This window comes from Grus americana, chromosome 2, assembly GCF_028858705.1.
Source record: "Grus americana isolate bGruAme1 chromosome 2, bGruAme1.mat, whole genome shotgun sequence".
Taxonomy (NCBI): Eukaryota; Metazoa; Chordata; class Aves; order Gruiformes; family Gruidae; genus Grus; species Grus americana.
The window spans coordinates 84,771,801-84,794,234 of record NC_072853.1 but is presented as its reverse complement, the minus strand read 5'-3'; positions in this window follow the sequence as shown (position 1 = coordinate 84,794,234).

The following is a 22,434-nucleotide window of genomic DNA, read 5'->3' as shown; positions in this document are numbered from 1 at the left end:
TGTTTTCCATTTCTTTCTCTTTCTTTCTGGCCAGTGAGGCAAGGAAGATGGCAATAGCCCCAGGCAAAAAGTGGCAAAATGGGAGAAGCAGCAGAGCACTCCTCCTTTCTCAAGCAAGGCTGAAGCTAAATGCTTCAATATATGTTCTGTCTAAAGCAATAATGATTTCACCTGCCACCCAAAAAGCCTGTGGAAAACACTTGTACAATAACCAGCTGAAAAACCTTCATATCATTTATTTTGATGTTGTTTCTAAGCAACTTCTACTGTTTAGCAGGGCAGTTAGTATTACAGACATCAGTGTGGGCCAAGGTTTTCTACAACTTTTCTTTAGGTAAGGTAAAGCACAATTTCAGATATCCTTTGGAACTTAGCACATTTCTTAAAGTTCAACGAAGTATGTGTTTGCTTTCATTTTCAGCTGTCCTTCACTTATGTTTATATTGCTTCAGCCCTCCCTCCCAATATATTTTAATTTGAAGGCTATTATGTTCTGTACTAGATACCACCAGATAGATGATGAAAAGCTTAATTCATACAAATGCAGGATTTCTTGAGGATCACAGTGAACCTGCTGACTGGCTCTGTGAAGGATAAGGCTTTCTCAAGTATGAACAGGTAAGGACAACCTCACTGCATGGCATAGCACATTAAACCAAGATGTCCAGCTGAAATCATACACCCATAGAAAGAGAAAGTGCCCCAAATTGATCAGTTTGTCTCTCAGCCATCTCAATTTCTAAACCTGACATTTGTTATATATTGTCAGCAAGGGGCCATTCCCACAGCAGCACTTTCATGGGCATAGAGAGTTCAGAAGACTGGCAAAGAGAAGAGCGCTATGGACCTCAGGTGCTAAGACACCATTCTGAATCCAGCTCTGGGTACTAGTGATAGGGGAAAAAGAGAAAAGTTGTTACGAGCAGCACATCTAATACACTAATCAAGAAAGGAAACAAGCAATATACACGTGTTTTTTCTAGTACACGGTAAAAGTACTTAATGACAAGTTGACACCTGTTCAGCCACTGTGGAAGAAGTATAGCTGGTTGATTTAGGATACCAAAAAAAGATTATAGGAGAGTTTATCAGTTCTCCTTTCAAAATATCAGCTACCTTTTCAATAAAGATGATAAATATTTTTGGTAGTAATGGACCTTGATTTTTCCCAGATTCCCAGAATATACAGTTCCCCAAATCTGGACCTCAAGCAAATCAGCTGTGTATGTGGCCTCTTAAACTACAACGTTCTATATTTACAAAGGCTTACATATACAAATATCCACCAAAATATGAAGACTTCTAAACATTTGCAGTTCAAAACATTTTACTTGCCATTGAGTTTGCATAGACCCCACATATCACATCCAAACACCAGAAAGTAGTAATTTCTAGGTGGATTTCTCTGACTATGGACTTGTCCCCATCCCTTGCTAGAATCAAAGACACTCTGTCACACAAGAGCTTCTGAAACATACTGAGCATGACCAGGCTGATAAATCAGGGCATGGGACAACTGCATTTGCATTTAATTGCCCTGTAGAATTCTAGAGAATTAGAGTAACTATTCCTGAGTCACGAGCTGGATTAGATCTTTGAGGAAGTGGTTTATTTAGTATTCTAAGGAATGCATATTACATCTTGACATACAGCAAAAAGGTTCTTTTTAATTTTAAAATGAAAAGAATTAATATGTAAACAATCTATTTCCAATTAAACAAGACAAGATGTACATTACTGTAAACCAGTTGGAGTTTTCTCCTACCAATGACTCATAAATCACAGTTCCTCTCTCTGAATATATATTTATTAGCACCACATGTAGGTGGAACATTATGTCAAGAAGTCTATAGTTGCAGAGAAGCATACTAAGAGGTACAATAACTTCTTACAAGTGAATATGCTTTCAGTATATTTTTAGCATGTTACATATTCTTAATTACACAGAAAAAAATTATACAGGTAGTCCAGACCTCTGAGCTGCAAAACTCCAAAACTAGTTGGGGATGTGGGGTGTGGTAGAATATTAATTAAGACCTCAAGAAAATAGTTTAGACACTACATTATTTCAATTAGTTACATTAAACAGTATAAAGAAGATTTTTAGAATGAAGGTTTGGAATGTTCTTTTAAGTTGTCTGTAATTATAAAAATAAAGAAATGGCAGATGTGCATAAACCAACGGGCAATCTGATTAGCATATAATGGACAGCCCTCAAAGCCCAGAATAATGTAGGCATGTAACACAAAGTCCTATCCTATTAGCCACAGGAATTACAGCTCCTAACACCAAAAAGGACTTTGAGATTAATCCTGACTGACCTTCTGCAAAGAATCAAAGAATCTCATCCCCAAATTTTTGCATTTAATATGTAGTCTATAACCACTATTTCTTCAAGACCTTCCATAAACCGTGATTTTATTTTTTTTTACATCCGTATGTTTTTATTTATTCAGATAATACATTTCGCTCACAATACACACACAGGTGATCTAAATCCAAAGTTCTAAATTTAGCCTTTCATTTATATAACCTGCACAACATGTCATTGGGGTAGGAAAAAAAAATCTTTTCCTTTTTAAGTAGTAATGTGTTACCAGCAAGCCAACAATCTGTAGCAGTCATTAGCATAAGAATCTATTAGTCAGTGAATTTATTTCAAAGTATGTATAATGTATAAGAAAGTCAAATGAAAAATAATCCTGAATATTTACACCATGCTACAGTACACATCCCTGGTGGATCTTCACCTGGAATGCGTATTCCACAGTACTTAACCGTGTTTCCCGCTATAATACATGTGCCCCTCACAGTTTTTGGTATTTGTATCTCAAAAACCCTAGGCACGCACAGAGGAAAAGTAATTTCTTACATCCAGCAATGCCCTGTGACTCTTTTAAGCTATCTGCAACCCATAGGGTTTAACATATTTCCCTGTGTCTCACCAAATGCCAGAAAGCCCTGAGCTGTCACCAGCAGCCACTAGAAGACACTCCTGCTGCCTCTGGCCCCTGGGCCTCCAGCTGGCTCCTTCGGCAGAAGCCATGGTGGGCATCCGGAGCGCCTGATAAATTCCTTCAGGCAGTACCTACAGAAATTTGACACATCTTTAAACGGGGAATACCTTGTTTTTACCCAGTTACTGAATTCATTGGTAACTTAAAACTGGCTAATATAAAATGCAACAAGCATTCATCTATAAAATCCACATGACATAAAAGTTACAAATGTTTATAAAGGATACAGGTGAAAAAATGAAAGTAGAACTATATCTAAACTACTTACACGAGAGTTAACTCCAAAAACACTTCCTGTTCTTCGTTCAGCTACCTTACTGTCTCCCCTGTTTCTCCCCCCTTCTTTTGAAAAGCAGTAAAATATTTCAAGCTTTGTGCCAGCTGTACCTACTACGAAGCCTGCCAGAAAGCTCAGTCACAGGAAAAATTGTCTCCTGGAGCACTCCCGTTAAAGGACACCTCCAGTAATACTCATCTCATCCAACTGCCTCATGGTGAAGAATGTTAGTTCTCATGGCAAATATTCCCTTTGAGATTTTTTTTTTCCTTTGAGACAGTCCTTGCAGACTTTGTCTTTCATTCCAAAGTTTTTTCAGCCTCATGCTTGTTCAAGGAGAGCCTGGCCAATCCGTTAGTTAAAACAAAGATTACTTCGCTTCCTTGGGAAAGGCTGTTGGTGGAGGACTGAAGTGCAAGAAAATTCCACCACACCTCCCCTCCCCTCAAAGAAGCCTGGAGCCGAGGTTGCTGAGAAGCAAAGGGGCCTACTTACGACAACAAGGCAAGCAAAGGGAAGGCAAAGGGAAAGGATCAGTAAGCAAGCCTAAAGCATGGTTGCTTTGCATGTGTTGTTTAATGTTTGAGAGGCATTCTCATTAAAGGAGAGTAGGAAAGTTTTGTGTTTACAGTAATATACAGTTCTAATGCCTGTATAAATATATCTGGAATAAATGGTAATAGCAATCTTGGATAATATTTTCCAGTGTTACAATATAAAGGCTTGAGAAAGACATTTTGGAAAAAGAAAAGCTCTGGCTTTAACATAAGAATTTCATGTCAAGTAGGAGATATAGGAGTAGCCCATACGGTGCCGTGCTTTAGACTTGTAACCAGAACAGTGTTGATAACATATCAATGATTTAGCTATTTCCAAACAGTGCCTGTGCAGCATCACGGCCGTCTGTATCTCACTGTCATGTTCCCTCCGTCACCTTCCCCCAAATAGACTGAGGGTGGGCAAGAGGTTGGGAGGGGACACAGCTGGGACAGCTGACAGAATTGACCAAGAGGTGTGCTTCATACCAGGTAACATCACACTCAGCAGTAACTGGGAGTTTTTCCAAAGCAGCCATTGCTCAGAGACTAGCTGGGCATCCGTGTGCTGGTGATGAGTGATTACTTTTGCATCACTTGGTTGTTTTTTGGTTTTGGGGTGTTTTTTTTGTTTGTTGGTTTGTTTTGGGTTTGGTTGTTTTGGTTTTTTTGTGCCATCCTCTCCCCTTTCTTTTTTTCTCCACACTCTGTCTCCCCCTTCACTTCTTAAACTGTCTTTATCTTGACTCATGAGTTTTTCTTGTCACTCTTCCAATTCTTTCCCTCATCCTGCTGTGGGGGAGTGAGCAAGTAGGTGGTGGTTGGTTAGTTGCTGGCTGGGGTCAACCCACCACGACAGCAAAGCTGATGAATTTGGCTAGCACAGTGAAGAAACAGATGAGGTAAGAAAATAGGGAGAAAAGCAGTATGAAGCACAGCTAGCAAGAGAAGAGATAAGAGGCAGAGGTAGTGGGACCAGCAAGCAGGGGAAAAAGTGTGAAGCATGGCTAAAGGGATGAGAAGCAGAGCAATGAGTAGCACAGAACAGCAAGCTGTGGGGCTGGCAGCATGAGATGCAGCACAATCAGAACCAGGTGAGATCAATACACCAACTCAGCTTAAATGCAGCCTTACCACCCATCGAGACTTCAAAAACCTTGAACAGTGAGTGCCAATTATTACAGAAGAGAAAAAGCAACTAGCTGACCTAGCAGCTGCTTCCTCTGAAGAAAACACAGTAAAATATTATTAGCATAGTTATGCTTCAAGAATTAAGTACTAGTACTGTGTTTACTTACCTTGAGTTTTCTTTTTTCCATTTAATAAAAATGTGTTTATTAGCTGTTTGATTTACATATCTGCTTGATACCCTTCACTGCAGAATGCATTTTTCACTGCAATTTACATCCTATATCAATCTCTGTATAAAAAATATGCACAATTCAAACACATAAATGAGATAATTTTGTGTAGTTCTTTAATTATGAAGACTAGATACTACAGTAATTATCAATTTGAAAATGGTTTTTATGACTGATCTCCAACCTCTTCCATTTTGGTATAACATAAAAGTGACCTTTCTACAAAAGTTACCTTCTCGGTCTTCTCTTCTCCAGGCTAAACAGACCCAGCTCTCTCAGCCTTTCCTCACAAGAGAGATGCTCCAGTCCCCTCACCATCCTCATAGCCCTCTGCTGGACTCTCTCCAGTAGTTCCCTGTCTGTCTTGCACTGGGGAGCCCAGAACTGGACACAGAACTCCAGATGTGGCCTCACCAGGGCAGAGTAGAGGGGGAGGATAACCTCCCTCCACCTGCTGGCCACACTCTTCTTCATGCACCCCAGGATACCATTGGCCTTCTTGGCCACAAGGTCACACTGCTGGCTCATGGAGAGCTTGCTCTCCACCAGGACTCCCAGGTCCTTCTCCACAGACCATTATGACTTAAATGTGGAGTTATGTTACAGCAATGACATGTCCACCTAACACAAAGAAATTGCATTTTCTTATACAATGATAAAATTAAGAAACTTCACAGTATACTAAGAGAATCATTGACATTCGCAGCTTAAGGAAAAACAGCACTTTATAGCAAAGGAGCAAAAATTGGAAAACATGAGGAAAACATATCTGACAATTTCCTCCTAGACTTGTTGCAAGACACCCAAACTCAGAGGGTCTGGTCTGGTAACATTCAAGTATCTTATGCAATGCAGCTATTTATGTGGATATGGACATGCTATCTGAAATGACTGTCACACCAAACAGGCAAAAAAGCATTCTCTTCTGATCCAAGCTTGAGACACACCTTAATATAAAAGACCAGAGTATCAATTTTGTGGCCTGGAGGAAGAGACATCAGTCAGAACTTAATAACATGCTTAGGAGCTAACAAGGATTTTTCTATCCAAGCTCCTTAAAGAAGAGAAAGCTCTGTGTATGTTACTTGATCACAAAGTCATTTGGCTCAAGGTTCGTTCACAACGTAGGCAAAAAAGGGGCAAAATTAACAGGTGGCCATGCGTATTTAAGTTCCTCAGCAATGTGATGCCCAAGGCAATTGCCTACTTTTCTTATGTCAGTCCTGGAAACTGTGATACAGTTATGCAAAAGACAAAAGATCTTTGGCTATATCTAGCAAAGCTTTTCTAGCAGACCTACATCTGCCAAGACCATATGACTGCTAGATGGAAAATCCCATTTGGAATGCTGAGTGTTATTCTGTCACACATTTTAATTTTTTTCAAATTTATATCGACATAGATGAATTAAAGAAATTTGGCTTGATTAACCCCACTAAAGGCCAACAGGGAACAGAACCTTTTCCTGCAAATAAATCAGGATGCAAATTCCGGGAAGAAAGAGAGAATTCAGCTAAACAAAGAGGCTGGCAGAAGAACAAGCTCTGAATAAATCAAGCTGGTGACTAGAAGAAAGCTCCCAGTCATTGACGGTGTGAGGGTCTGAAACAGCTTCTCAACAGGCACAGTGGGACACAGGCCAACTAGTGCTGACAAGCCCAGTTATTTATTGAATTACAGGACATGGCTCCTTATGCAACGTGTTTGTGCACTTGACAAGACAGGCCAATCTTATTCCCTGGTCTTACAGGATGGATTAAATCTTTCTCTGATATTGTCCAGCTTTTTTCTTGTCTGGTTTAGTGGTTTTGGCTGGGATAGAACTAATTTTCTTTATAGCACCTGCTATGGTGCTATGCTTTGGATTTGTGCTGAAAACAGTGTTGATAACACAGGGATGTTTTTGTTACTGCTGAGCAGTGCGCTTACACAGAGCCAAGGCCTTTGCTGCTCCTCACACCACCCCACCAGTGAGAAGGCTGGGGGTGCACAAGGAGTTGGGAGGGGACACAGCTGGGACAGCTGACTCCAGCTGACCCACGGGATATTCCAGAACAGATGGCATCATGATCAGCAATAAAAGCCAGAGGAAGAAGGAAGAAGGGAGGGACAGAGTTATGGCATTTGTCTTCCCAATTAAACTGTTATGTCTGATGGAGCCCTGCTTTCCTGGAAGTAGCTAAACACCTGCCTGCCCATGGGAAGTTGTGGATGAAATCCTTGTTTTGCTCTGCTGCCACACACAGCCTTTGCTTTCCCTATTAAACTGCCTTTATCAACTCACTTTACCCTTCCAATTCTCTCCTCCGTCCCACTGTGGGGGGAGTGAGTAAATGGCTATGCGGTGCTTAGCTGCCTGCTGCAGTTAACCCAGAACGTCTGGTCAGTGACTGAATTTTTATTATGTATTCCCGAGTTCTGTACTATAAGGCTGGCTTGGGAAGGAAGGAAAAAACCACCCAAAACCCAACAAGAAAATGGCTAAGTGTGCCTCTCACTATCCATTCCACAGTGCTTTAGCTTCCACCACCATCATAAAGAAATTTTTGAGATCTTGTGTTACAACAGCATCTCACTGGCTTGCCACTGCACAGGTTCCCATCCACTCAATTAAAGCTCCTCTTATCTGCTGTGCAGAACAATGCCCCAGACTACTTGCACCATCAAGGAAACTATTGGGAAGCTGTAGGGAATCCAGCAGCCGACCTTCATTGGTCAAAAGAAACTTCCAGAGAGCACTGACGAGCTTAATAAATAGCAGCATCCAGCAGCTCCCCCTTTGGAGATCGCGGCAGGCAAAGCGCCCAGAAAAGGCCAAGGCGTTCTTCCCTATCACAGCTATTTTAGCTGTGTGGATTTACCTTTTGTGATTATTTACTGAATAAAAGATCATCTCCCTGGTGCCTCAGGTAAAAACCATCTATGCAGTCTCCTTCCATCCTGTAGCTGTTGCTCTAGCTGGCCTATCATGTGCGGTCTACGTAATACGATAAACCAGCTTTTAACTCAGGAGAGCAACAGAAAGAGGAAACATAATTTTTCATTGATATTACAAACCCTTAACAGAAAGTAATAGCCTAAACTACCTACTTGCAGTGTTTTAGTCCACATTTCTTCTGAGCACAACTTGAAAAATGGTTCTGTTTATTTTATCTTATCACATTAGCCTAGTATTACTTTTTGCTCATAACCATTCAGACATGTTTGGCATTTAACATATGCTATTTTGGAAAAGATTCTAATCTGTTAAATAAGTTTTAGGCTTATCTGAGAAGGCATTTTTCTTGCATACTGCTATCTGCAGATGGTGTGATGAAAGATAAAAAAAAGTCAGCATCTCTCCGTTCCCTACAAGCAACTCCCACTCCACTAATCTTAGCAGTTATAGGGAAGGATGTCAGAGACCTGGCATAAAGGTTTTTGGACTCTAATTTGCCAATTTTCTATTAACGCTCTTAGGTAATTTTATTTTAAAGTTATAATAAAAGTATACTGATGTATGAGCAGTTGAACTGTAAATTACAGTTCCAATTACTTTTTTTTTTTTTTTTTTTTAGAAGAGAGGCTCTTCCTTTAAAGAGGAAGGGAGAAAAAAGAAAAGCAAAAGAAAAAAGCCTAGGGATGTTGTGACCATCTCAGGCAGCAGGCAGCCCCAACACTTCTAGCAATTAGGCTTGTCAAAATCCCCTCTCAGAAACCCCTGCTGCTCTAGCAACAGCAAGTGCCAGCAGGCAGCTGTGTTCCCAGAGACTGCGAACATAAACCCAGGAAAAGACAACTTGGTAGTTCTTTGTGGGAGATGATGGAAGCCAGACAGACGTACTCCCTAATAAACTTCTTCCGTGAACTGAGAGCTGCAGGGAGCTTAAACTTTTATGTTTTTATTTGCATAATGACCATCATAAGTTCTCATTTCACAAAAGGAAATGGGCTTTCCTGCCTGGAGCCACCACAGCCTGCATCCATCACCCCATCACTTAGGCAACCCAGCCTGCTTAAAATCCTCACCCCTTCAGAAAAGAAATGCCTTGTCAGGAGCTCAGGAGAACTTAGCAGTAGAACAGATAGACTTGCTATAGGTTAGATAGACATCTACTGAGGTGTGAATCAAATTGGTGAGGTTCTTTAGAAATTAGATGTTAAAACGTTAAAAGCCCACCTGAGTTCTATTTATCTAGCACTTTATTTAACTGTCTCAAAGCACAACTAGCTTAAGGCAAGCATCTCTAACTAAATTAAGAATATGGCACAGAAATAGACGTAGCCAGCATATTAACCTAGAACATCAGCTATTTCTCAACAATTGCTTGTAAACATAGTCTGACCTCAGTACAAATACAAGATTGCAGATTTTTTTTTAATTTTAATTGCGATTCTCTGTTTACCAAGAAGCAAGAACACACCAATGTAATTCAGCCCTATGTGTACATGCACCAAGACACAGTTGAATTATTCTTCCTTCCCACTCCCAGCCCAAGATTCACTGCTTCATTCAGTGCAGAGGGTGAAGCAAGTTATGTGCGTGGGCCACCGTTGCTGCAAAACCAGTCCTTTTCACTTTTTTATTTATTTATTTTTTAAAAAAATTAAGCCCTGAGGGTCCTGATATGTTTCTTTCTTATTCTGTAGAGAAACTGGAATTTCTTTGCCAATTTTTGCTTTGCAATCAGAAATATATCACGGCAAATTCACTGCTTCAGTACAGTCCTTTCTTTTCAGAGCTGTATAGTCAAGTATGATAGATTATCCAGATTTCCATTTCTCAAGTTAATGCCACTGACATTCATTACTTCAGGGAAATAATTATGTGAAGTACTACATGATTCCAAGAAGCTGATGGACAGCAGGAAGATATTCTAGGAAAATACATGACAATATTTGGACACATGGTGAATAATGCACCCAATGTATTGATAAGGGAAATGATTTTCAAATTTTAATTCACAGACTTAAAAAACCCCACCACTGTGATTCAATTACATTCATGAATTGTTTTAGGTTGCTTCTTAGGGCAGTGTTCATAGATTTGTTCTGTGGAAATAACATGCTTTGGGTAGGTCTGCGAACATTGGGAGTGGTAGTACTGCAAGCATATATTGCAGGAACATGCGGTCAAAATAAGATGTTAAGCTGCTTTCAAGACTTACCCTCTTAACAGCTGGTAAAAGACTTCAAGTATCCAGAAGTCATCATCAGGCAGGAGTAGAGCTGCTTTAATTTGCTGCATCAATGCCTAATATAAGCAATTCAGACCACGGTCTCATTTTCTCTTTCCAAGGCCTCTTACTTCTCCTAAACAGGTGGAAAACACAGATTAGAAGAGAAAAATCTATCCACTAATAAAAACATTACCTCTTCTGAGAAAGTATCACTAGAGCTATGCTCTGGTCAGAGGAGTTTCCCCTTGATATTAGTGGGTGATGAACCTGCCAACCAGACCTCAGGAGATGACACAGAGCCTCCAGGCTCATTCTGAGAGATAAAGAAAAGAGGACAAAGAAAAGACTCAAGCCCCTCTAGATCCAGACTTTCAGAATGAAACAGTCACCAGACTTTTAGAATTTCAGAAAAGATAACAGAATGCCTACATCCTGATCTGAGTCTTAAAGTGAATCACAACTATGATCAAACTTATCTTCATCAACCTCAAAAGGGCTCATTTTACTGTAAATTGTAGAAGACGACTGCCACCAAACTATAGTCACAAATTCTACTGGTTGAGACAACAGTCACAGCACATAAACTTGTCATATTCCAGGTGTCTGCTAGCAGAGAAGGAAAAAAGCCTGAGGTTTTCAAGACTTTTTCTGCCGGACATGTTCTCTATCCTCTGGGTACACTGATACCAAAATGGATTATTCCCCCTCACCCTTCCATTCCTCAGGCTCCTTTAATTCCGCTTTCTGCAATTAGAATTTGAGAGACGGAATTAAAGCAGATGCATTATAGTGGACTCTCAAAACAAGCATCATGGGTGTCTATCTCATAATCATCATCCTTCTTGCATACAGCATTATCCCACATAATATCTGACAAAGGTATCAGTTTAATCTTTTTTCAGTTTAAGCAGTATGATTTTCAACATACTAAGTGTGACTGAAATCACTAGTTTTTTAGGAGGTGTGGAGGACACATTGCTTGCTTTCCTTTTAAATCTACCATCCTGATATGGTTCTCTAGCCTTGGCGAGGGTATTAATTGTTCCCCCTGGCATCGAGATTAACTGTTGCTAAGCTTTCTATACGGCATCAGGAAGTCCTAGAAAATCTCAATTTATTTCTCATGAATCATGTCAGCGAAAGCCAGTGAATGGCTATCTTATATATCCTTGGTGGAGGGGACGAGCAGTCCTCAACAACACAGAGTATATCACAGAATGCATCAGCTCTAAGGTATGGCATAACTACAAGACAGCAATGAAACGCTGCAACCTAAGGTGTCCTTTAGACTGTACGGAGAGTGAAAAGGCTGTGGCGAAACAAAACAACTTACTTTAGCTATAGTGAAGACTAGGTATTCCCTTAAGGATGGGAAAGGAGCTCATGGTCACTTCACGATGGAGGGCTCACAGCCAAGTCTGCTTAATGTTCAATCAGCAAATACAAACCAGAAACTGGAAACTGTCAGAACTGACCAAGTGTGTACAGCGAAGTACTAGCCTTGGCAAAACACCCTGTGATCAAGTTGAAAGAAAATGAATGGGTTTCTTTCTGGAAACTGCAGGTAATTAACCAGAGAGTCATTCCACCTTGCTTGCACTATTCAGGGCACTTACAACAGAAGATCAGCCTACTAAAACTAAATCTCAGCTAAAGTGAATTTAAGCTTCTAAATATCTCCAGATATTCAGGAGTCCTGTGCCTCTCCTTTGATTTCAGAATGTATTTTTTCAGATGGATGCCACAAAATGAAGTCTGGGTGCTCATCTTCCCAGAAGTCAGTGAGAAAGAACATTATGTTCTGCTTATAAGCTGAAAGTAATTTCTCCAGGACGAGGGGGGGAAGTTACTTAAAGGGAGCCTGGCACTGAAATGAAGAGTAAATATATTAGTTCTTAGGAAAGAAATTCACCATCATTGCAATTCATGCTCCACTGCAGTATCTAAACATGACAAAGGATAATAATACAGGACCACGCTGTAGAACCACTATGATCACAGTTTTCAAGTACAACAGATTTGCCCACCGGGAAGCATCCATCAAAGCAGATTTAATGATCTAAAAGTCACTGTAGAGCACAGAAACTGCAGGAATGTTCTTGTATTATGCCTGGAACAGTTGTGTCTATACCTGCAATATTTAGAAAAGAATATGAAGAGAGGGTAGGTTCAGCCAAACAGAAAGCAGCAGTGCTCTATAATGAAAGTGAGTATTATTTGCACAGCAGGTTCCCTCGCTTGTTTCATTTTGGTTTTTAAAAGAAGATATACTTGTTGCTGCCAAACAACAAATTTGCACAGTAAGTTCTGAATGCTAACTGTCTTTCCCTCTTTGCGAGAATCTATAAGCGATGCATGTCACCATGTACTACCAACACTGCATAATTCAAGTAAGGTGATTTTACCTCATTTTAGGCTCTAATATCCATTAATAGGAATGAGAAAATAGAGTGGATTGTTTAATACTAAATTCTTTCTGGAAGTAGTAGAAACATGCACAATATAACAAAGTTGAGTATCAGAAATAATATGTAGAAATTAGTAACAGGGAAGTTCTACGAGTTAAATATAATAATATATAATGTATAATAATATATAATAAATATTTTATTGTACAATATATATAAGATGCAATTACATATAATAATATACAATACCTATAATAATAAACATATTTCTAATATGAACCATTCCTTTTAAATTGTTGAGATCAACCATATCATTGCCTCATTGTCCCTTTACTGACATGTAGATCTTGCCATACATTCCTAAGAAAGTTGTTTTTCCATACAGCCACCCCAGAGCTCTAAAGTGATATCTATTTAGCACTACAAATGAGTCCCCCCCACCTCACTAGCTTAAAAATTCAATTTACTTCATTTACTGTATAGGTAGGCATCAGTATGAACAAAACAGGAAATGCCTCTTCATTTTTTAAAAATACTATAAATTACAGTTATTCAGATACAAGAGATGAATATTTTTTTTTTCCCCCTGTAAATTTGCTCTACAATAGTTTGCTGAAGCTGGAGGAAGCCATCAATAATATTCTAAAGTCAGCCATTAAAAGTACAATAAAGAAATTGAAAACAGTTAAGCAGAAACCATGATGTTCTAAGCCATGAAAGAATTTCCTATTTTTCTTAAATTTAACATGAAATAGAGACCAAATTTGAGTTCCTTAAATTTTCTGTTAAATTTATTCAATTTTCTTTACCAAAATATTCTTAAAATTAATTCAGTAGAAAAATATATACATATAGCATCCAACTATGAACATAGTCATCCTACATTTGAAATACAGGTTTTGAGCATGTATACTGTGTGGGTTTTCAGAACAATCTTGTGACTCTCAAAACTCCAAGATAAAACTGGTGCCACATGGGTTGCTTTAAATCTTGCATTTGTCCTGGTTGAGAATACTTTTCCTAATCAAAACTGCAAAAATAAGAAAAATGTCATGATTTTGAAGGAATTTAAAGGTAATTTGTCTTGTTGATTACAATTCTGCCATCCTGCAAGGCAATTTAAGATCAAGAGCCTAAATTTAGATAGTGTTCTAAGTCCTTAATAGAACTATGGCAAAGGTAGTGAAGAAATTAGGATGATAATTGTTTATATTTTACTCAAAAAAGCTAGATTTATTAAGTTTAAAATTTCATACCCCATCTAAATCCATTTGCCTACTATGAAGCATGGAATACCTTCATATGATTTTATCTCATGCCAAAATATTAGATAATTCCAGTAGTGCATCTACCATCTGTAATCCACATATAAATTTAACAACAGCCAATTAGAAAGAACTATATTAATTTCTAAGATGGACATACATTAAGTTTTCTGATATTGTGCAGGTTGTTGGATTCTTTGGGGAGGGTGAGGAGGCAGCTTGTCTGAGAAATTCTGTGTAAGTCATGATTGACATGGGCTAATACTGGACACCAGTCCTAGGAAAGTGGCTTGAGTTTCACATACTTGAACATGAATATAGTTCATGTTGTCTGTCTGTCTGTCTTTCTAAGGCAACACTCCACTTTAGCTAGTCTTCTTCCAGCGAAAAGTGTGAAAGAAATAATTCTCAGACTGGAATACATTAAGATGACATGAATTTCCCTACATTTCTTCTCAATAGTTAAAAAACCACACATCAGGGAATTGCATCAATTTAACTCTCTCAAATCAGTATAAGTGAATTATATTGATTTATCTTAATTCTCTAACAAGCTAAATTAAGGAACTTTAATTCAGTAGAATCAGAGTTGTACCAATTCAAAGGCGGTTTAGAAGGAGATTTAGTAAAAGTCAATTTGTGTATGCGTGTAGAAAGAGTATATGGGAAAGCGTATGCTGGATAGCATTAGGAAATAGTATCACATATTTCCTTTCCAGCATGGAATGCAGCACCCATTCCAGTACCTCAAAAATTCAAATAGGAGTTTCTACAAAGTAATCATGATGAATTAATCTTTTATCATATTGTTCCAATTCATAAAATGCAAGAGTGCGTGTGAAGGGGAATCATTTGGTGCACTAACAAAAGAAATAAATACTTTTGGCTATGAAATACAGATTGCTAATATCACTAAGATTTGAATACTAAGTATCAAAATATCATGTTTAGCATGAAAAATCTAGAAAAAACTAGATGGCATGTGTATAATGAAGCATCAAAATAAGTAAGATAGCAGCAGCATTAGAAACTACAGAAATCAAGTTTTGGATTTTTTCCCACCTGTTAATCTTATAAGAAACAAGTTTAGTTCTTACTTATTCTAGTAAAAGTAACTGAATGCAGTTCCTGTTAGAGAAATTAACTGCTTCCTAGCATCTAAAATATTGCTTGACATTGCTAAAAGGTTGCTTTACACTTCTTTCCATTGTTTTCCATGGAACACTTACAGGATGAGGTGCCTATCTTTGAAGTAATGGCAGCAGGATCTGTCCTGATTTGGCTAAAGAGGAAATTCAATGTGCATTTCTTTTATTCCAGTTAAGTGATTCAGAAGCACTTCATTTTTTCCAACAATTATGAAAAAAATATTTAAAAATTATGCAACTTGGGTCTGTCCTTCCCCATAAAAATACAAATGCACTCCCTCACAGAGAAAATTAATTCCAATAATTTTGCTATTTCCCAGCTCAGCTAAAAAGAAAACAAATGAAATATGTGCTGATTTCAATGTGATTCTATTTTAAATGCCCCAGATATACTTACTTTCATCTTTTTTTGCTTTGACAACAAAAAGAACTGTCCAGTTTCCATCTATATCATTGGACAAACATGTTTGAGTAAGCTCTTATTAGGCTCCAATTTGTCCATTCTTCAAAATATGCTTTAGAAGTTTGGAGGAAAGACCTGATGGTTTGTATTTTTCCTAATATGTTTTTCCTATGTTTTCCATGAAACGCACTTGCACAATCTTCTCCTTCTCACTGAAGGAGAGAGTAAGAGATTCTATCTTTCTGGAAAAGCTTTCTACAGAATTTAAGTCCAGATCTTCAGTGTTTTAATACAGATCAAATTTATTGGCCTACTACAATGATAAAGAAAATGGAGTTTGAACATAATGAAAAAAATACACAACCTTGCAGAACAACTTGGCTGATACTGTGTTTGAAAAGACCAGGTTGTACATCTACAGACTTTCAGAGTAGTGCCACATTTCAGGTATGTACGCAAACAACTGTGACTTCTGATTCACAAGATATTTCTGCAGTGTCAAATTCTTTCAAAACTTTATTGAAGTGTTTAAGAATAGGCATGCATCTGTACATTTCCAGCATCTTCTAGGAAAGTTCTGATTGTGTGATTTACATCAGAGATATACACATTAAGAGAAGTGAGGACACACTTTTCTAAAGCCCTAAAATGTTATTAGTAATTTTTTTGATGTTTGGCAAGCATTAAAGTTCAATTTGACTGTAAAAATAATTTAAGAAACCTACATACAGAAATGTGCTTATCACAATGCTCACCAACAAGTCATTTAAATTCAATGACGTTGTTTAAAATCTAAAAATTTAAAAGCTCCAAGTCCCCATATCCACATCCATCCCTGTGGTATCCAACTTCCTACCAAGACAAAAGACAACATTTTTCATCATAGAAAACTGACACGGCATGACAGATTATGCGCCACAAATAGTAGTGGGACTTCTTTGAAAGTACTGACTTGCTGAATACTTAGCATATGCTTAAGCATTTTGCTGGCCAGGGATATGCAGACAATTGCATTAACCACATTAAGCTTACATAAAGCCTCTAAAAATATAGGATTTAGCTTGATACTTCTATGATTAACCATCTTAAATAGAAAGAAATAATCACTCAGATGTGCCACGCACATTGCCAAAACATTTCACAGAAGGTATTCCCCAACATAAACAATTTATAAAATGGTCTCTGACTATATCATTGCTTTTGGGTTATGACAGGATTGAATGATTTACCTTGTTGGTTTGCTTGGGGGAGGGATGGGAGGATTTTATCACAAGCACTGCTCTTCTGCCAGGGATATATTTGCTTTCTTTTATTACTGCATACAGAAGAGAAGCCTCCTACAGTCCCACTTATAGTAAGCAGAACATAGATCACTACAAATTCAAAAGGGGTTGCACATGACTGGATGCCCAATCCTCCAAACTCTTGCTTGTAAAGTAAGCCAATAATTTTGAAAATATTATAGGATAAGGCCTACAGTAATGCATTCAGTGAACAACTGTATATCAAGCATTCCCAAAGTTTACGCAGGGGGACGAATCTCTAAAACAGTTCAGAGCATAATTCCCTGAAGTAAGTGTAACTACCACATTTCATGTAATTTTGCTATCTCCATTTTTAAAATGTTTTTAGCTTTAAGTAACTGACAAAACCACTCCAATGCCAGAAGTGATTTGGCTGGGTAACACACCTTCAACACTCATCTTTCCAATCTGAGATTTATCTGATTTATTCAGCATTAAGTAACTGAAACTTTCACAGAAAAAGCTTTTGTTCTGTGACAATACACTGCCATTATGAATTTTCATTACAGCAGTACATACTATATTTACTAGTATCATTACAACATACATTAAAAAGGAAAACCAGCATAGAGTCAGATTTTAAAAGCATTTAAGCACTTAATGATGCAATAGGTTTTTAGTAAGAATTTGAAAAGAGCCTACAAGTTTAACCTACCACTGACTTCAATAAAAGCCACACACTGAGGTAGTTTCACAAAGTTTAAGTATTTAGTTAAATCATCACAGCCTTGAATATCTCTAAAAATCTCACCCTTAATTTTTATTTTCCTTTCCACAAGAAGAGTTAGCATTGTCAGGGATTTTAAGACTTAACCTACCAAGTCATGAAGTTATATAGCAGATAGATATCTACTTCAGATACTTACATTTAACAGCATTCGTATTGACATTTCTCAATACCTGTATCTTTCCTATCCCATATCTTGTGTGGTTACTTTTGTCAGGTAGATCCACGTTTTGGACGGTGAGTTAATTTATTCTTCTATTACATCTCTCTTCCTTCAGTGAACCCCAGAGCTTTAAAGTTCCCTATTCTAGAAAAGGAGGGAGTCTGCATTTTAAAAACAAGAAAAGAAGGTTGAGTGCAATGTGCCCTGTCACATAACGGACTTGCTACGGTCATTTCATTTGTGCCTCACACTGCATTCTGCGATTCTTCTCTAAAGTATTCCTTCTTTTCTCTCTATATTAACTCAACAAATGGGCTTCATTACTGTAGAAGTGTCTCAGCAAGGACAAAGCACACTTTTGGAAAAGAGACATTTGTACAGTGATACTCTTGTGTGCATAGTTTCCTGATCACTGAAAAGCCGCCTAGCCCATCTGCTGTCACAGAACAGTGAGAGGCTGACATCATTCAGTCTGATTTTTCAAACCCTTCCCCTCAAATCCCAAAAATCAACCCCCCCCAACAACACACAAAACACCAAAACGCCATATTGAAACCCAAAAAGCAAACAAACAAAATTTATCAAAACTCAAGGGTATTATCCAATTTATCCACTTTTCAATCTTTGAAATTTATTTTATGTATTGGAAATTAGTGGATGAAAGGACATTAAATAAAGCTCAAATGCTTTTTTTAATGCTTTCTGCTACCTAAGTGATGGTCTGTGTGATTAGTTTAAAAGTCTTTGAAAAGACTGTCCTTTTCTCTGCCTGTTTGTTTGTTGGGTTTTTTTAAAATGTGTGGAGAGCCCTCTAAAAATATATTGACAGCATCTTCCAGGTCACCCTGACTCTTTGAGATAATGTGTAGATCGTGAAATTGTATGCGCTCCCACTGTGGACATCAGAATACAGAAATGTCCACAAAATTTTGACAGCCATTAATGTAAACTGGTAATTACCCATACAATTACCTGTTATGCTTGCACAAACACAGGGCTTTGCATGTGCAAGCATTTTTTCTCCAGCACACTGATTTTATCACTGCCTGAAACAATGTTATTTTCCTTATCGTGTTCTTGCCATTCAGCAAGCAACAGACAGAGGATCCAGCTCAAGGCACAGGTAGGCAATGAAAGAAAATATTTATCATAAAACTAGTAAACACACTTTTCCATTCAGCATTTACTCAATATTTTAGTTTGAAAGAAGACAGCAGTGTAGGAGTTTGTAAAGAGTCTTTATAAAATCATTTGCTCTCCAGCCTACAAAAACTTTGCAGCTGAAGAATATTGTGATGGTAGGAATCAGATCAAATCAAAACAATGTTATGCTGTGTCAATACTTCTTTTGTGACCTTGCTAATGCTTGCTGAATGTAAGCCTGTATTTAAAGATCATTACATCTGCTAACTCCTCTGGCACAACAGTTTGTAACATATTCTGTAGATGACCCTACATTGCCTTGATTTTCTCAGTCTACACATAGGTACTTTAAACCTAGAGAAGATACAGGTTTCCTTTAGCTCAGCAAGTCACCAACTAAGTTGGTATCAACTGTTATCCAGACAGTGACTTTGGAACGCATTTGCTTCCATCTTCTACCCTTTCCTCTTATGCATGAGCCTCCCATACTTCAGAAGCAACCTCATTATTTTCACAGTGGGAGGAAACACATCAACAATATAGACTGAAACCAAAAGTGATAGGACTGAGCAGTCCCATTCTATAAAGTTTTTAGAAGACTGTTCAAGCTTCACTCAGGAGCTGAGAGACTACATGTGGCCAAGGGAGTTCTGCTTGATTTTATAGCAAATGATGCCAGCTTTTTTTTTTTTTTTTTTAAGGTGGCTGTGTGTGTTTTGTTTTATTGGTTTTTTGGTTTGTGGTTGGTTTTGGTTTTTTTTACACCTCCTGAATCGTTTCACAACAGCAGATAAAAAACCCCAAACAAAGAAACTATATGAAAGATGGTTATTTTAGAAGACAACTATGTAACACTGCTAATAAAAAAAATGTTTGTTTTATAAAAGTATCTCAAGTCTGAGTATCTGTCCTTACCTTAAATATTAAGAAGTATCAAACTCAAACAAGAAGTTATTACAAAGGAATCATGAGTATCACAGAGGATGTTTTGCAAGAAGTTTGTTGACAAACTAGAATAAGATCATAATAAAAAGAATAACTGAAGGACTAAAGAACATGCTTTATAGTCTTTCCAGAACTCAATCTATTTAACATGTCAGAAAGATTAAAAAGATAATTTGTTCACAAGTGGGAAACACCTCCAATGGAACAGAAGTTTGACAGCAGCGAGTTGGTACAAAAGAGTTATATTAAGACCCAACAGCTGAAAAGTGAAGCTAGACAAGCACATTTAATTAAAGATGCAAAGCAGATATTTTGATATTGAAGAGGATCAGGGATACTTGAACATCAGCTAATAATTTACTCACATGGGGAATCAGTAGAGCATTTGAAGTAACGATTAGACTTCTGAGGCTTCTCTCTGGTAATCCTCAAATGCAAAAAGAGCAAACCAAGCTAAATGTGCATCTATTTCTGTGATCGATGGTTATACTGCTCTCTAGCTTGATACTTCATAGTAATGACATCTGGAGAACCATCTCACTGCACATTTGGGAATACCATAGCTGTTATGCATCATAACTCATTTGATTAGTAACAGGTTACACAGCACTATATAAGTAACACAACTCAGTCAATTAGAGGATGTCTACTCAGGCCAGATATGTTACTTCCATAGAAAAGTAAAAATAACTGAAATTGTCATACACTAAAACAGTATATTATTTAGTATCATTAAAATAAAAAAAAATAGTTTTCAGGGATTAGAAAAATGAGCCACTCACTAAAACTGAAAAGTTAATGGAATATGCCAATATAAATATGTAGATACACATATATACATATACACATGCACAGTTATGTGTATATAAAATATAAAATTAGTCCCTTTCACACTTGTGCCTGAAACAGCACATGTAATCCCATACTGCACCAACCCAGAAACCAGATTCTCAGAGCTGGATGCTGAGAAAGGGCAGCTTCCAAAAAGTTGAACACTCACCTCCTACTCAAAAGTGTCCTATGATGTTGGGAGAAATACAAATTCCACATACTTAATTACTTTGAGATGCAATATCATTTGCATTACTAATGAATGCCTGGAATTACTAGCTCCACTAATGGAATACCATAATGCAGGCTTAACATCACAAAAGCAATCGATCTGTATGGCTCAAACATTTTACTGCAACAGGTTAAGACATAGCAAAAGACTTGTTAGCAGCCATGGCCATACTTCCACTTAACTCTAAATACTGCCCTCCTCCTCCCCCCAACACGCAGGGTTGCGCCATCTTAGCGCCCTCCCACTGCTGTGGGCTTTCCTTCTGTAGCACGAACGCCAAGGAGCAATGCCCTTACTCCTCTGACAACAGCTTTTAACAGACAGGTGGAAGATGCTGCTATCCTTTTCTCTGTCTCACGGAAGGATAAAACAGGACTCCGATTTCAAGTAAAATTATTCATTTGTCCTGGGTTTACCTGCCCAGGTGCCAGCAGCAGTGGGGCCTGCAGGGGCAGCCCCTGTGTGGGGGAGCGGCCAGGGCTGCCCAGTGCCGGACACAGCCGGTTCCAGCCGGCTCCAAGGGCCCCACCGCAGGGCACAGCTGAGCCCCTCAGCCACGGGCGGGCGCCTCACCCCGAACTAGAACTATGGACAGAAAGAGCTAAAGCAGTATGTGGCAATACATATTAAATTAAGGCTAGGTCCTACTAGTGTGCTATGCAGCGTGAGAAAGTGAGATAACCAAACATCCCTAAATTCAGAGTTGTTCAGCATTCATCGCTGGTTTGCTTTCAGTTAGTGATGCTGATCAACAAAATGGATGTAAGGACACTTATCAACTAAGAGTGTGACTCTGAGCTGCAAAGTCCTGATCCCATTCAGAGCCTTCTACAATGCCCCTGTGGTAGGCTTATGTTCTCAGACTAAAGAAGGGATGATTTTGACATATATCTTAACTTTCGTGTTCCACACAGCTAATAGCTCTTGTTGCACACCAAAGCTAGACAGACACTGGAGATACATAACCGAGCAAAAAACCCATAAAGTTCTTGCAACACCGGGGAGACAGGCATACAGCTGTACTTACAAGGTTTGGCTGACACGGTCTGATAGGAGAGGTGCTTAGATATAATAAAGACAAGTTTGATATTCAGATGGAATTACTGAAAAGGAATTGTAAAAGAGACTCTAGAGAAACAAAGTATTAAAATATGGAACTCAGCATAAACAAATTCTCCAGGTGAACCTGCTTTAGCAGGGGGGTTGGACTAGATGATCTCCAGAGGTCCCTTCCAACCCCTACCGTTCTGTGATTCTGTGAAATACTGTAAACATAAGGCTTAGCCAGTTGCCTTCACAGACTCTTAAGTGAAGAGGGAGATTATGAGCTGCCAGAAGCAGTGCTGCATCTAGAGGTAAGCAGAGCCATTTCTAGTAAAGGCAGGTCCAGCTCTACTCCAGCTGGCCCCACCAAAACATGGCTCTCTGGCTCCAGCACAGACTCCACAGTCCATGGCTAATAAACACATGGCTTTGAATCCCAATCATTCCATGGGCATATTTAAAAGTAGGAG